This window comes from Anastrepha obliqua, chromosome 5 (genome assembly GCF_027943255.1).
Source record: "Anastrepha obliqua isolate idAnaObli1 chromosome 5, idAnaObli1_1.0, whole genome shotgun sequence".
NCBI lineage: Eukaryota > Metazoa > Arthropoda > Insecta > Diptera > Tephritidae > Anastrepha > Anastrepha obliqua.
In genome coordinates this window covers 56,513,060-56,526,616 of record NC_072896.1, presented here as the reverse complement: position 1 = coordinate 56,526,616, position 13,557 = coordinate 56,513,060, and the positions used below count along the sequence as shown (strand labels likewise).

Here is a 13,557-nt window from a genome sequence, read left to right as displayed (position 1 = left end):
ATAAAATCTATTTAAACTCTTATCTTTATTATATATTTAAGTTTTTGAAAAAAAAATTTTAAGTCAAAATATTCAAAATGGCCGCTGTGGCACTTCTGCAAGCGCAGGTCCGCTTTTCTTAGGTGCCTAAACGGTGTACATGAAATCTTACGTTTCGGTGATCTAAAACAAAAAAACAAAATATTGTTATCATATACATAGTATTGACTCTCGTCTGACGTAGGATTATGTCGATAAAAAATTTTGGCGTTGAAAAAAAAATTCTTGAAATTTTTTTCTTTTTTTTTGCCTAAAATTGATGTTACTATTGTTTATAACAATTTAACAAATAACGATATCAAAAAAATCCTATGTCAGACGAGAGACACTATTACAGAGAATATATAATTCAATTTTTAAGCTGATTAATTTATCAGAACTCGAGATATCGTGTACACCGTATACAAAAACTTAGTTTCGAGAAAAATGCGTTTAAAGTTTCAGGTGCCGCAGGTACGCGCTTTGGAGCGCTTCGGGAAAAGGTCGAAATTTCAACGAAGAAAAATTTAGCCAGCTGTAACACATATTGTACCTTATTTAAGAGGGTTCAAAGTATTTTTTAAGCTAAGACTTCCCCCTTAACAGATCGTTGAAGTTAATAATGTTTCTGTGTGAGGACATGCACCATATATGATCATTACTTATTTTAAATTAATTTGTCATATTTTCGGCTAATTATTTTTCTTTAGTCGAAAAGAGGAACGTCAAATCCAACATCAAAACCAGTTTTGGCCAATCCGCTATGGTGAAAAACAAAGTTGTGCGAGCTACTTCGGCTGCCTCGACACCGAAAGCCCGACTCTGCACGATCATTTCACATGTATTCACACCAACGTTACCGTTTAGCTCGGTTCCGACCAAATCTGGTCGGTTTTTTTTCCGTTGGTCGGATGGTCGGACGACTTGAATTTTGGTCGGTTTTAAGCTTACCCAAAATTACAGGCTTGATGTGAAAATCTATTGATGTAAAGTAACCTTGAGCTTTATACTTAGAAATCATATATGATTTGCTGCATTTCGTCACTTTAGTAACACTGCTCACAGAAACATTTAAATATTCATGTATGTATCATTGTATCTTTCTGTTAGCTGACTGGCAAACCACATAAATTGCTTAGTCAAATACGATAACAATAATTGCGCTGATTCAACGTTATTTTTCTCAATTTGTATATGCATATGTAAAAAGTTTCCATCAGTAGCTTTAATAAAAACTTAACTAAGAAACAGATTAGAGATTGATAATATAACATAAACCACATGTAAAAAACTAATAAACAGAAACAACGACCCCCACTATGTGTGGTCAAGTTAAAAAGATTTGAGTCAAGTAAAATATTTTGATTAATCAACTTTAGAAAAAATAGTTTTGATATCATTACATGAGTACCTGCAAAAATAGACTGACTTATGATCATTATTCACAAACGAGAAACATTTTATAAACAATTGTCAGCCATAATATATATATATATATATATATATCTGTACCTTATAACTATAAACAAAAACGACATGTATCATATAAGTATGTAACCAGTGTATGTACGTACATATCTTTACCAGTGAAATAAATATGAACATGAACTGTTTAAATTTTCTCACTTATCGAATTCTGTAAAAAAAAATTTTGGTCGGTTGGAAGCCGTTTTGATCGATTTTTGAGATGGATTTGGTCGGGAAAAAAAATCTTGAGTGACAACGATGATTCACACACTCGTCCAATCAGTCGTTGTTCAAACGACAATGAAGCAACATAGATATGGGCTCTGTTAATTTTTTCGTATATCACCAACACAATCTCAGTTTTTTGCAAACAAATTGTTACTGGCCGCGCCTTCTGAATTCATTCCATCACCACGGAAAAGTGATAATTGGAATTACTCATTTAAGAACGTTCACATGCATATATTATATTTATGATTTTATTCGCGAACGTGTACATTTCAAAATTTCCCGTGTCGTTCATGCTCGCTAATGCGAATAAAGTTCTTCCCTTCCGTTTTATCTTACCTGTAAGAACATACGCCTTTTTTATTTGATTTAGCTTTCTGCAAATCTGCACACGCGAACAAACCATATAGTAAAAATGTCGACCGGTTTTTGAACTCGCCCCTGCTAAATTGAAGAAACGTATGTCAATTTTCTGGCGTGCACAATGTCTTTATGGGCTAATTGTGGTTCGCAAATGACTTCATATTTTGTTTAATTTGCGCGCCTATATTTCATTTAAAGCATACCAAATTAAACTCAAGTTACCTAAAACTCATCAACGTAGGCAAGAATATGCTGACTCGTTTCTCGATCAAATTTGCCGTCGGATCAAAGGCTCTGAAGCATTCCGCCAAAATAGCCAGCTCGAAGTTATATAAGGATCATACTGGCTGTAGATATTTTAAAGGGTAATCATTATTATGTGTTACGTGATTTAAATTTATATAACATTAGATGGTGTAAAAATTCCAATAATTCAGGTCTCACAACCAGTAATACTTTTCTAAGGCATTTTATAGTGTCGCAAAGGATTCTAATAAATAAATTATCATACTCGCGCATTCACTTCGCCTGCAATTGTCTGAATCATATTTGACGGAAAAATGTGTGTGGTAGCAATCGGAATTTTGTCGAAGCACTTTGTTGCTCCTTTAAGTGTTCCCCAAGGAATCATTCTAGATCCCCTTTGTCCTTTTTATCAATGACACTACCAAATGTTTTTCTTCTTAAAATTTGTTGTTCTATTCTGATGATTTCACTCAGAAGCTGCTCTAAAGCATTAAGTTGATTTGGACAACCTTCACAACTTAACCGAATCTATTTTAATGTTCCACCAAGAAGTCTTCGCCACAATATTAAGAAATGAGTGCGCCAAACAAATTAAAACCATACACATTTTCCTCGAAGAGCTCAATTTTGATATATTCATGGCAATTTTGATAAATTCCTGGCAAATCATAAAGTTATTTGAACGACCTATGAGTCTTCTACATATATCATCGGAAAACGGAAGAGCGTACGCATGTCAAAGATTTTATGGATGTGATCCACTCGTATACCGAGCGGTAATACCTTTTTGTTAAGGGATAATTAGAAGAAATTGTTGGTATTTTTCTTGTTTTCAATTTTGCAGTTTAAGAAACACATTAGGTTGAATCATGAAAGTTCAAACTATTTAATACTCAAGCAGCTGTTTTCACTTGTAAAGAACGCACAAAGGTAGCAGAGTGGAATTCACTCTTGAAACTCAAATTTAAATGTTTCTGTAGTAAATGCCTTTTTTTGTTAACAAAGTCCAACAACAACATGTCGTTTTTTTGTCTATACAAACTTTTCAATCTAGCCTTAAATTTTATGGTTGATGGTATTGCTGCAGATGAGTTTCGCTTTCTGCGAAATACTGCTGCCAGAGAAGAAGTTTCCAAACAATTTAAAAGGATTTGTGGATTCCCAAATATGTAGGGACGCATCGGTGGAAGCTACATAGCAACGAAAGTTCCTAACCACAAAATAAGATTTCACATCAATAACTATGCAAGGCATTTGTGATGCTAATCTGAGATTTTTGGATGTGTTTACGAGTGTTCACAGTAAAATGCATGATTCGCGTGTGTTAAAACTTTCATTTATTAGTAAGGAGCTGTCTGAATTGTGTTTAACGGATTACCATATCCTGAAAAACAGACACTTTAACTGAGTCTGAAAGAGAATAAAATTCAAAAAAGTTTTGTTAAGCTCGCGAAATAAAAATTTCATTTATATATATATTGCTTCCATATCTTTTGAGGACTTGCAAACCTAAGCAAATGTTTAGTTTTACTCCAGATCATAAACACTCAGGAACCCAGATACCTCAAAGCTCGACTTATGTTTTCAAAGTCCTGCCGTTCGTTAAACATAGTCCCGATGAAATACAGTTGTTTGGTGACTGAACGTCAATACTTTGTGTTCTCTGTCCGTCTCTGGAATACCTTACCTTAAAAAATTAAACGTATAAAAGAAAGCTCGTTCTTCAAAAATAAATTGTTTCGCTACCTTGGCGAAAATTGCTGAATGACCTCAAAAGGTTTCGCATTATACAAATCTCTTCCAATTAATCGCTACTCCTACTAATACTATTCTTACCTTACTTTCCTTTTTTAATACTTTCTCCAACTTCAACTTCTTTACCACTAGCTGTAATTTTAATTTTAATTTTGATTTTACTGTTAATCCTTTTATGTAAACTATTCCTAAGGTCAATCATTGTTAAAATAACCTATAGTTGTATGTTTGACTTTAATAATAAATAAATAAATAAATAAATAAATATATATAAATAAATATATATATATATATATATATATATATATATATTTCTGCATTCTCTCCGTATTCCGAATGTAGTCACGCACCAACTCTTTCGGCTACGGCGGCAGCTTAAATAACTTATAATTTGAATATATATGTATATATTATAATTTGCAAGATAGATTTATGTATATCAAAAACACTCATAATGGTCTCCATTCCAAGTCTTTGTCAGACAAGCACTGAGTAAGCTGTACAAAGCTTTTTGACGTACAAAGCAAATTGACGCAAACTTCCCACATGCAGCGGTTCATTTTAAATATATGAACAACTTTTTCATGGCAGAAATACAGTCGGAGGTTTGCCATTGCCTGCCGCAACTTTTTCTATTATTTGATGTTCATGCACAAAAATTCGAGCCTGTGCATTACCAAATGATAGTCACGCACAACCATTCGGCTACGGTGGCAACTTAAATAACTTAAGGGGGGAAGCTGGTCTAGAATTTTGAAAAAATCGAAAATTTTTTTTTTGTCTTAAAAGGTGCTTTAGGGTCTTAGAAATAATATACCAAATGAGGGATGCCAGCAAAAATGTCTAAATGCCCAAATTTTTCATTCGACGGCAGTGCCTCGCAGGTATGCCCGGAACGCTACTTACAACTTTAAACGCGTTTTTCTCGAAATCACTTTTTTTAAACTGGCCGAAGACATAACTCGAACAAATCTTTACCGATTCTTACGAAATTTTGACAATACATTCGAAATACCTTTCTCCGGAGACGTACGTAGGATTTTTTATTTATATTACATAGTTTTTTTTTTAATCAACAACTTTATGTCGTTCTTTATAGTGAAGATTGTAACTTTTTGTTCAAACGTGCACCATTTCGCGAAAAAACAAAATATCGAAAAAATCCTACGTAGGTCTCTTTCTGTTGTTATATAGAAACTAAAAAAATTTTATTTTTTGATCCAGGACAAAAATTAAGGAGTTTACGTCTTCGGCAATGGACCCACTAGAAAAAAAGGCGCCTTAGGAGAACTGCTGGACAGCGGCCATTTTGAAATTAATTCAGACGAAAAATTTTGTATTTGTACCATGAAAGCTATATTATTAAACCTATTTCACAGATTTTCGATTGATTCCTTTGTTGAGTCAAAATAAATTCATAAAATATGCCCATTTTTTGCGCTCTAGACCAGCTTCCCCCCTTAACATCATATTCGGAAATCAAGCAAAACAGCAGACGCGATGGAATCTCATCACTTCAAGAAAACGCTTTTTAGTAATCTTTACCAAAATCATATTTAACTTACTGACGATAGTTTAACGTGACAACGTCATAAGAAAATACTGATGTAATGGTTGCAATTTTCAAAACAAATTTTTTTTTGTTTGATAGATATTTTGTATGGATATAGAGAAGGAGGTAAATGGAATCGCCATGGAATAGGTCAAGTTACCTTTACACATACGTGAAAAATGACGAAACATTTATCAAATTCTTGAAAGATATGTTCAATTTCGATCGTGCATCAGACGTTAATAAGTCAACAACACTAAGAGCCAACATCATCGATTTGCCTTTATCAAGACACATTACATTCGAAACACCCCCTTTCATTTCCTACTTTTCCTATCATCGTCCTATTCTCAACAGCGAAATGGTTCATTACCATGCACACAGGAAGAAGGCATATGCAAATACAAATATGTGAATTTATATACATATGCGCATATACATACATATATTTGTGCTCTTTGTCGTTCGTTCCGTGCTCTCACTTGCAGTTCAAGCAAGGTACATTAGCTTACATTTGCTTGCGTACAGAATAGATTCGTACATTTGATATGTCCATATGATTTGTATGCATCTTTACATATAGATTTGTTCTTTTTGTTTGAAAATTGCACGAAATTGTATATGTATATGCATGTTTATATGTTTTGGCATAGGACATATGTACATTAGACTATGAAAATTGCACCAAAGTATATGTTTGTATGCATGTTTATATACATATATTAGTATACAACATATCTTATAAGGTATGTGGTAATAATAAATTAATAATAAAAACATTAAAACAACAGGTATTATTAACAACTAGTCGTTACTAATTATAAATTCGGTAAGGATGATGATGATCCACTTGGTTTTATTTTAAATTCTTCAAGTAAATCAAATTAATAATAATCAATAAGAAGGCATATGCAAATAGAAATATGTGAATTTATATACATATGCGCATATACATACATACAGGGTGAACGATATGAAGTGTAACCTATTCAAAACACCATAAGTTTTTGGTGTGAAATTAGTTTTTATTGATTTCAAAGACAAACTTGTTCAAAAATGATTACAATTTTAACATATGTATATTCACTTTAGCTCGACTTTGCCTTGACTATAGCCTTCAAACGGTCAAAAAATGAGTTGCATGCTGCACGAATGTGATCTTGAGTCCTGTTGGAACGTCCATGGTCTACGACTGAAATGTTTGCGTGTCCACGGCTCTAAAGCAGCTTCTAAAACATTTTCCAGATAATAAGTCGCATTTACTTTGACACCAGTCTCGATAAAAACGTTTGGAGAGCGTCCATCAGCGGTCATTGCGGCCCAAACCATTACTTGCGATGGGAAATTGCTTCGAGTGGCCATACGTAGGCTTAAACTCTCGTATGAGCGTTTTAAGTGTTTATGAACTGCTCAATTGGGAAATTTTTTTCATCAGAAAACACAATGTTAGGAAACTCGCCACGTTCCTGCAAGCGCAACAACTCCTTTGCTCTTTCGCACCGAACTTTTTTTTGCTGGGGTGAAAGATCGTGTGCTTTTTGGAACTTGTAAGCCTTGACCTTGAGCTCATTTTTCAATATGCGTCGAATGCTGTCTTGCGATATTTTCAGTTCTTTGGCCATTTTTCTTGCACTTCGACGTGGATTTCGTTCAAGTCGAGCCTTCACTTTCCGAACCATTTCTGGCGTGGTTGCAGCTTTTTTTTTTGGTCCACCTCCATAGCGTTTTGCAATGCTACCAGTATCATTGTAACGTTTTACAGTACGATACACATACATTTTATTCACTTTGAGGTGACTGAGCTCACGAACAATGGCTGGTTGTGATTTTCCAGCCAAATATAACGCAATCACACTATTACGTTTGAATTCCATCACAGAAAAAAAAATTCAACAAAACTGAGACGCAAATGCTTTTGATGGCTTATAAACAATATATTGAACTGTCATTAGAACAATTTTGACGCTGATGTCATGAGCTGTTTTACAGATACAAGCAGTGTGAAGTTGGTAACCTTCATATCGTTCACCCTGTATATATGCTCACTCAAGTAGTTGCAGTTCAAGCAAGGTATTATTATTATTATTATTATTATTATTATCTTCCCACGCCACTCTCCCCCCCGCATACCGCGCGAGGCGGGGTCCATTTTCACCGAGCATGACGGCAGTTTCGTGCTGCAAGTCGTGTCGGCACTTTTTTTTTTTTTTTTTTCGTGTTATGTTTTGTATTATTTTATTAATATTTATGTCAGTGTTTATTTATTCATGTCAATGTTTTTCTAATAATGTTGCATGTTTTTAAAATGACTGCTTTTTGTATCTTATGATGTATAATTGGGTTGATGTTGAGTTCTTTTAAGTTTTTAATAAATGTTTTGTGGAGTATTCCAGTTGCTGAAATCACAAATGGAATTGTTTTTACAGTTTTTTGTTTCCATATTCGTTTTATTTCTTGCGTTAGTTCACTATATTTTTCAATTTTTTCTACATATTTTCTGTGTATGTTGGTATCATTTGGGGTGCTGATTTCTATGAAGTATGTTATTTTGTTTATTTTATTTATTAAAGTAATATCCGGTCTATTGCTTGTTATAGTTTTATCGGTGTGTATTGTAGTGTCCCAGTAAAGGGTATGTTCTTCATTGTCTAAGATGTTTGAAGGGATATATTTGTAATATGGATCTTTGTTTTCTTGTAAATGTTGTTTATTGGCTATTTCTTGATGTATTATTTTTGCAACTATGTTGTGTCTAAGTGTATATTCTGTGCCTGCTAAAATTTGACATCCTGCGGTTATGTGGTCTATTGTTTCTGGGTGTATTTGGCATCTTCGACATTTGTCGTTAGTTATACTTGGGTCTTTGATTATGTATTTTTGATAGTTATTATTATTATTATTATTATTATTATTATCCCACGCCACTCTCCCCCCCGCATACCGCGCGAGGCGGGGTCCATTTTCACCGAGCATGACGGCAGTTTCGTGCTGCAAGTCGTGTCGGTACTTTTTTTTTTTGTGTTATGTTTTGTATTATTTTATTAATATTTATGTCAGTGTTTATTTATTCATGTCAATGTTTTTCTAATAATGTTGCATGTTTTTAAAATGACTCCTTTTTGTATTTTATGATGTATAATTGGGTTGATGTTGAGTTCTTTTAAGTTTTTAATAAATGTTTTGTGGAGTATTCCAGTTGCTGAAATCACAAATGGAATTGTTTTTACAGTTTTTTGTTTCCATATTCGTTTTATTTCTTGCGTTAGTTCACTATATTTTTCAATTTTTTCTACATATTTTCTGTGTATGTTGGTATCATTTGGGGTGCTGATTTCTATGAAGTATGTTATTTTGTTTATTTTATTTATTAAAGTAATATCCGGTCTATTGCTTGTTATAGTTTTATCGGTGTGTATTGTAGTGTCCCAGTATAGGGTATGTTCTTCATTGTCTAAGATGTTTGAAGGGATATATTTGTAATATGGATCTTTGTTTTCTTGTAAATGTTGTTTATTGGCTATTTCTTGATGTATTATTTTTGCAACTATGTTGTGTCGAAGTGTATATTCTGTGCCTGCTAAAATTTGACATCCTGCGGTTATGTGGTCTATTGTTTCTGGGTGTATTTGGCATCTTCGACATTTGTCGTTAGTTATACTTGGGTCTTTGATTATGTATTTTTGATAGTTTTTGGTGAGAATTACTTGGTCTTGAACGGCAATTATAAACCCTTCCGTTTCAGGATGAAGCTCTCCTCTCTGAAGCCAAGTGTAGCTATTTATTTTGTCAATATTTGGGTCTTCCATAAGATGTAAGTGTTTTCCGTGTAACTGTTTCTGTGCCCAAATTGTTTTCTTTTCGTCAACAGTTGTTTGGGTGATTGTTATTTCAGTGTTTTGTAGGTTTAGTGGGGTGTAGTGCTTATCTGCAAGGACTATTGCTTTGTGTAGATCAGATGTGTGGGTGTGGAAAAATTGTCTTAATGTTGAGATTTGGCTATTGTGAAGGTTTTGGATATCAATCAATCCTCTTCCTCCTTGTAGTCTTGGTATTGTAAGTCTTTGTGTGCATGAGTTGGGGTGAAGTTTTCTATGTTTGGTAAGTTGTCTTCTCGTTGTTCTTTCCAGGTTGTCAATGTCAGTTTTGGTCCAGTTTATTATTCCAAAGGAGTAAGTGAGTATTGGTATGGCATAGGTGTTGATTGCCTTACAGAGGTTTTTGGAATTTAGTTGTGTTTTAAGTATCTGGTTAAGGCGTTTTTTGTATTGCAGTGAAAGGTGGTTTTTAATAGAGGTGTGGTCTATTTTTGTACTTTGTTGGAATCCAAGATACTTGTACGTTTCATGTTCTTCCATGTTTTCAAGGATTTGATCGTTTAACGTTTCAGTCAGTGCGTTAGTCCATTTTCCTTTCTCTATGTGTTGTGCTTTACATTTACTGATGCCATTATTTATTATTATTATTATTATCCACGCCACTCTCCCCCCCGCATACCGCGCGAGGCGGGGTCCATTTTCACCGAGCACAACGGCAGTTTCGGACCGCAAGTCGTGTCGGCACTTTTATATATTTTGTTAGTTTTGGTTTAAGAATTTTCGAGTTATCCGTGTCGTTTGCATGATTATCGCTCTTTGAATTGTATGGTGGATGTTTTGTTCTAGTTCTATTGTTTTTATGTGGTTTGTAAATGTATTTGCGGTTAAGCCAGTTGCAGATATTATTATTGGTACTATATTAACTTTTCGTTGCTTCCATAGTTGTTTTATTTCAATTGCGATTGGAGTATATTTAGAAATTTTTTCTTGTTCTTTTTGGATTAAATTATTGTCATTAGGGACTGCAATATCAATCAGATATGTTTCTTTTTGTTTTTTGTTTATAAGTGTGATGTCTGGTCTATTGCTTGTAACTGTTAAATCCGTAAGGATCGCTCTGTCCCAGTAAAGCTTTATTTCTTCGTTTTCCATTACGTTTTGAGGTACATATTTGTAGTAAGGTTCATCGGTGTTGTTTGTTAACTTATATTTGATGGCCAGTTGTTGATGGATTATTTTGGCTGCTATATTGTGTCTCTCAGTGTAATCGGTTCCTGCAAGTATTGAGCATCCACTTACGATGTGTTCTATAGTCTCTTTTTGCTGATAGCATTTTCTGCAAATATCGGAATCTAAGCGCTCTTTGAGGATGTATTTCCTGTAGTTCTTCGTTGCGATTACTCCGTCTTGAATTGCTAGCAGAAACCCTTCAGTTTCCGGAAACAGACGACCTTGTGTTAACCATTTGTAGGAGAGTTCTGTGTTTATTCTACTATTAAGCATTATGTTGATATGTTTTCCATGTATTGGTTTTTGTTTCCACGTTTGTTTCTTTGACTCAGTTGTTATTATTTGTGTGGTGATGTTTTCCTGTTTTAAGTTTAGTGGGGTGAAATCATCATCTGCCTTGGCTATTGCTTTGTGTAGTTGTGTTTGTTGGTTGTGAAAGTATTCTCTTAGATTATTATTATTATTATTATTATTATTATTATTATTATTATTATTATTATTATTATTATTATTATTATTATTATTATTATTATTTATTAGAGTAATATAAAAAATATTACACTAGCTAAAAAACAAAAAAAGAGCACACTAGCTGCTTGGGCCTTCGGTGAAGCAAGGTAACGACGCATGAGCAAGATGACGACACATTTTTTCGTGCGTGCAACCGGCTAAATCGAATTATAAGACGTTATCACATCAAAAAAAAACTAGATTTGTGGGGCAGATGTTAAGACATATTAATTTGACCGAGAAATTAATGCACTTAATAATACCATAAATTCTGTGACAAATTTTACAATGCATACGGCGAAGACAAATTCGCAGAAAACATTTCCGTTATTTTTGCTTTTGTTCGTGTGACTTGTCTACTCATAAATTATATTCAGTTTCGTGGCAAATTTCGCTTGGTCACAGTGGAATGGGGAGTTAAGGAAAATCGCATTGAAATGATTGCATTACATAAGTGTGGTAAAAGTGCAAGTGAGATTTAAGAATTGCTGAAAAAACTTAATATTTCGAGAATGTTTGTTTAGCGCACGATCAACCGTTTTCCCAAATGTCTGAAGTGCCAGACAGAAAAAGAAGTGGTTCGAACCAGTGCAGCCATAAAAGCCGTTCGAAAAAGAATTCGTAGAAATCCCCGGAAAAAGCAGAAAATCATGTATAGGGAAGTGAATATATCGACAAGTGTTCAGGAATTGTCTGAAATGTTTTCGGTAACACGTGAATAAACTGTTTTTACATTTTACTTCTTCAATTTCTTTGTTGTATCTTCGCCCTGTCAGTGTAGTGTAATTACCGGTCGTCTTCGTCTAGCTCATCTAACGGTAGGTCCAGGAAACTGGCTGTTTCGACGGGTTGGGTCCAGAGGGAGAGAGGTGTTAGATGAGTGGGTTTGATGGGGCATGTGAAAAGATGGTTAGTGTCGTGCGGGGTGCCTTCTTATGCTGGACATATGTTTAGTATGTCGGGGTCGATTCTGGATAGGTAGGAGTTTAACCTGCTACAGTATCCAGAACGTAATTGTACCAAGGTTACGAGGAACTCTCGGGGAAGCTGGAGCTCTTCGTCTGCAATAGGTGGTGGTTGGACTCCGATAACGGCATTCGGAGGTCGGGAGCTTAAGAAGGTGGTAAGGGTCTCCCGATGAATGTCGTTAATGGCCTGTCTGTACACTGTCTGATCCTGGAGTGGTCTGTCTGTTTTGTCCTGGATCTCGTCCACGTAGTTGAGGAAGTGTCTCCTGATGTGCCTGGGAGGTGGCTCAGGCTCGAGCAGGTGTCTGCATGGGTGAGGCCTACGGTGACACCCTAGCAGAAACTGCTTGCTGAGCATTTTGTTGTGCTCCTTAACAGGGAGCATGTGGGCCTCGTCATGCAAGTGTTGAATTGGGGACATCAGGAGACATCCTGTTGCGGTCCTAATGGCAGTATTTTGGCAGGTCTGGAGCTTGGTCCACTGCGTATCACTGGTTCCAGGCGACCAGACAGGCGCGGCATAGTTGAGAACCGGTCGGCCTATTGCTTTGAAAGTCGACAGCAACATTTCTTTGTCTTTGCCCCAAGTGCTCCCGGCGAGCGACTTGAGGACCTTGTTGCGATTCTGTACTCTCGTTGCAATAGCGGTTGTGTGCGCTGAGAAGGAGAGCAAGCTGTCAAAGAGGACTCCCAAAATTCTGGGGTTATTAACCGTCGGTATTGGGATATCATCGACGTGCACCTGAAGTTGCAGCTTGACCTCCTTTGTCCAGGTGGTAAAAAGGGTCGCCGTAGATTTAGTGGGAGAAAGTTTTAAGTTTCTGGCAGTGAAGAAGCGAGAAAGGCGGGCGAGGTAGTCGTTTACTTTAGAGCATAGGCCATCAATGTCATTGCCCGACGCCATTATCGTGCAGTCGTCGGCGTATGAGACCAGTGAAACTCCCTCTGGTGGCTGGGGGAGTTTCGAAATATAGAAATTAAAAAACAAGGGTGAAAGGACACCACCCTGCGATACTCCTTGCTTTATTTTTCTCTGTTTTGTAGTTTGCACTCGAAATGTCACCGACGAGTGACGACCACTCAGGTAGTTCGCGGTCCACCTCTTCAGCCCTGGCGGGAGAGTCGACTGTAAAATATCATCTAGTAGCGTGGCATGGCTGACTGTATCGAAAGCCTTTTGTAGGTCCAACGCTACTAGGACAGTCCTCTCGCAGCGACGGTTTTGGTTTAGCCCGCGGTTTACCTGGGTGTTTATGACGGTGAGTGCCGTAGAGGTGCTGTGTACTCTACGAAAACCATGCTGGTGTGGGGCTGGAGTCAGGTGTTCTGTGAGGAGTGGGAGTAGAAGGGCTGCAAGCGTCTTCACTACTGGGGAAAGGAGAGTTATCGGACGATAAGACGCCGA

General features: G+C 35.9%; 1 protein-coding gene across 1 annotated transcript in view; it reads right to left on the bottom strand.

Annotated features, from left to right (window-relative positions):
* LOC129247130 (very long-chain specific acyl-CoA dehydrogenase, mitochondrial) overlaps positions 1–13,557 on the bottom strand; it is a 42,954-nt gene that overhangs the window by 25,566 nt on the left and 3,831 nt on the right. The window lies entirely within an intron of this gene.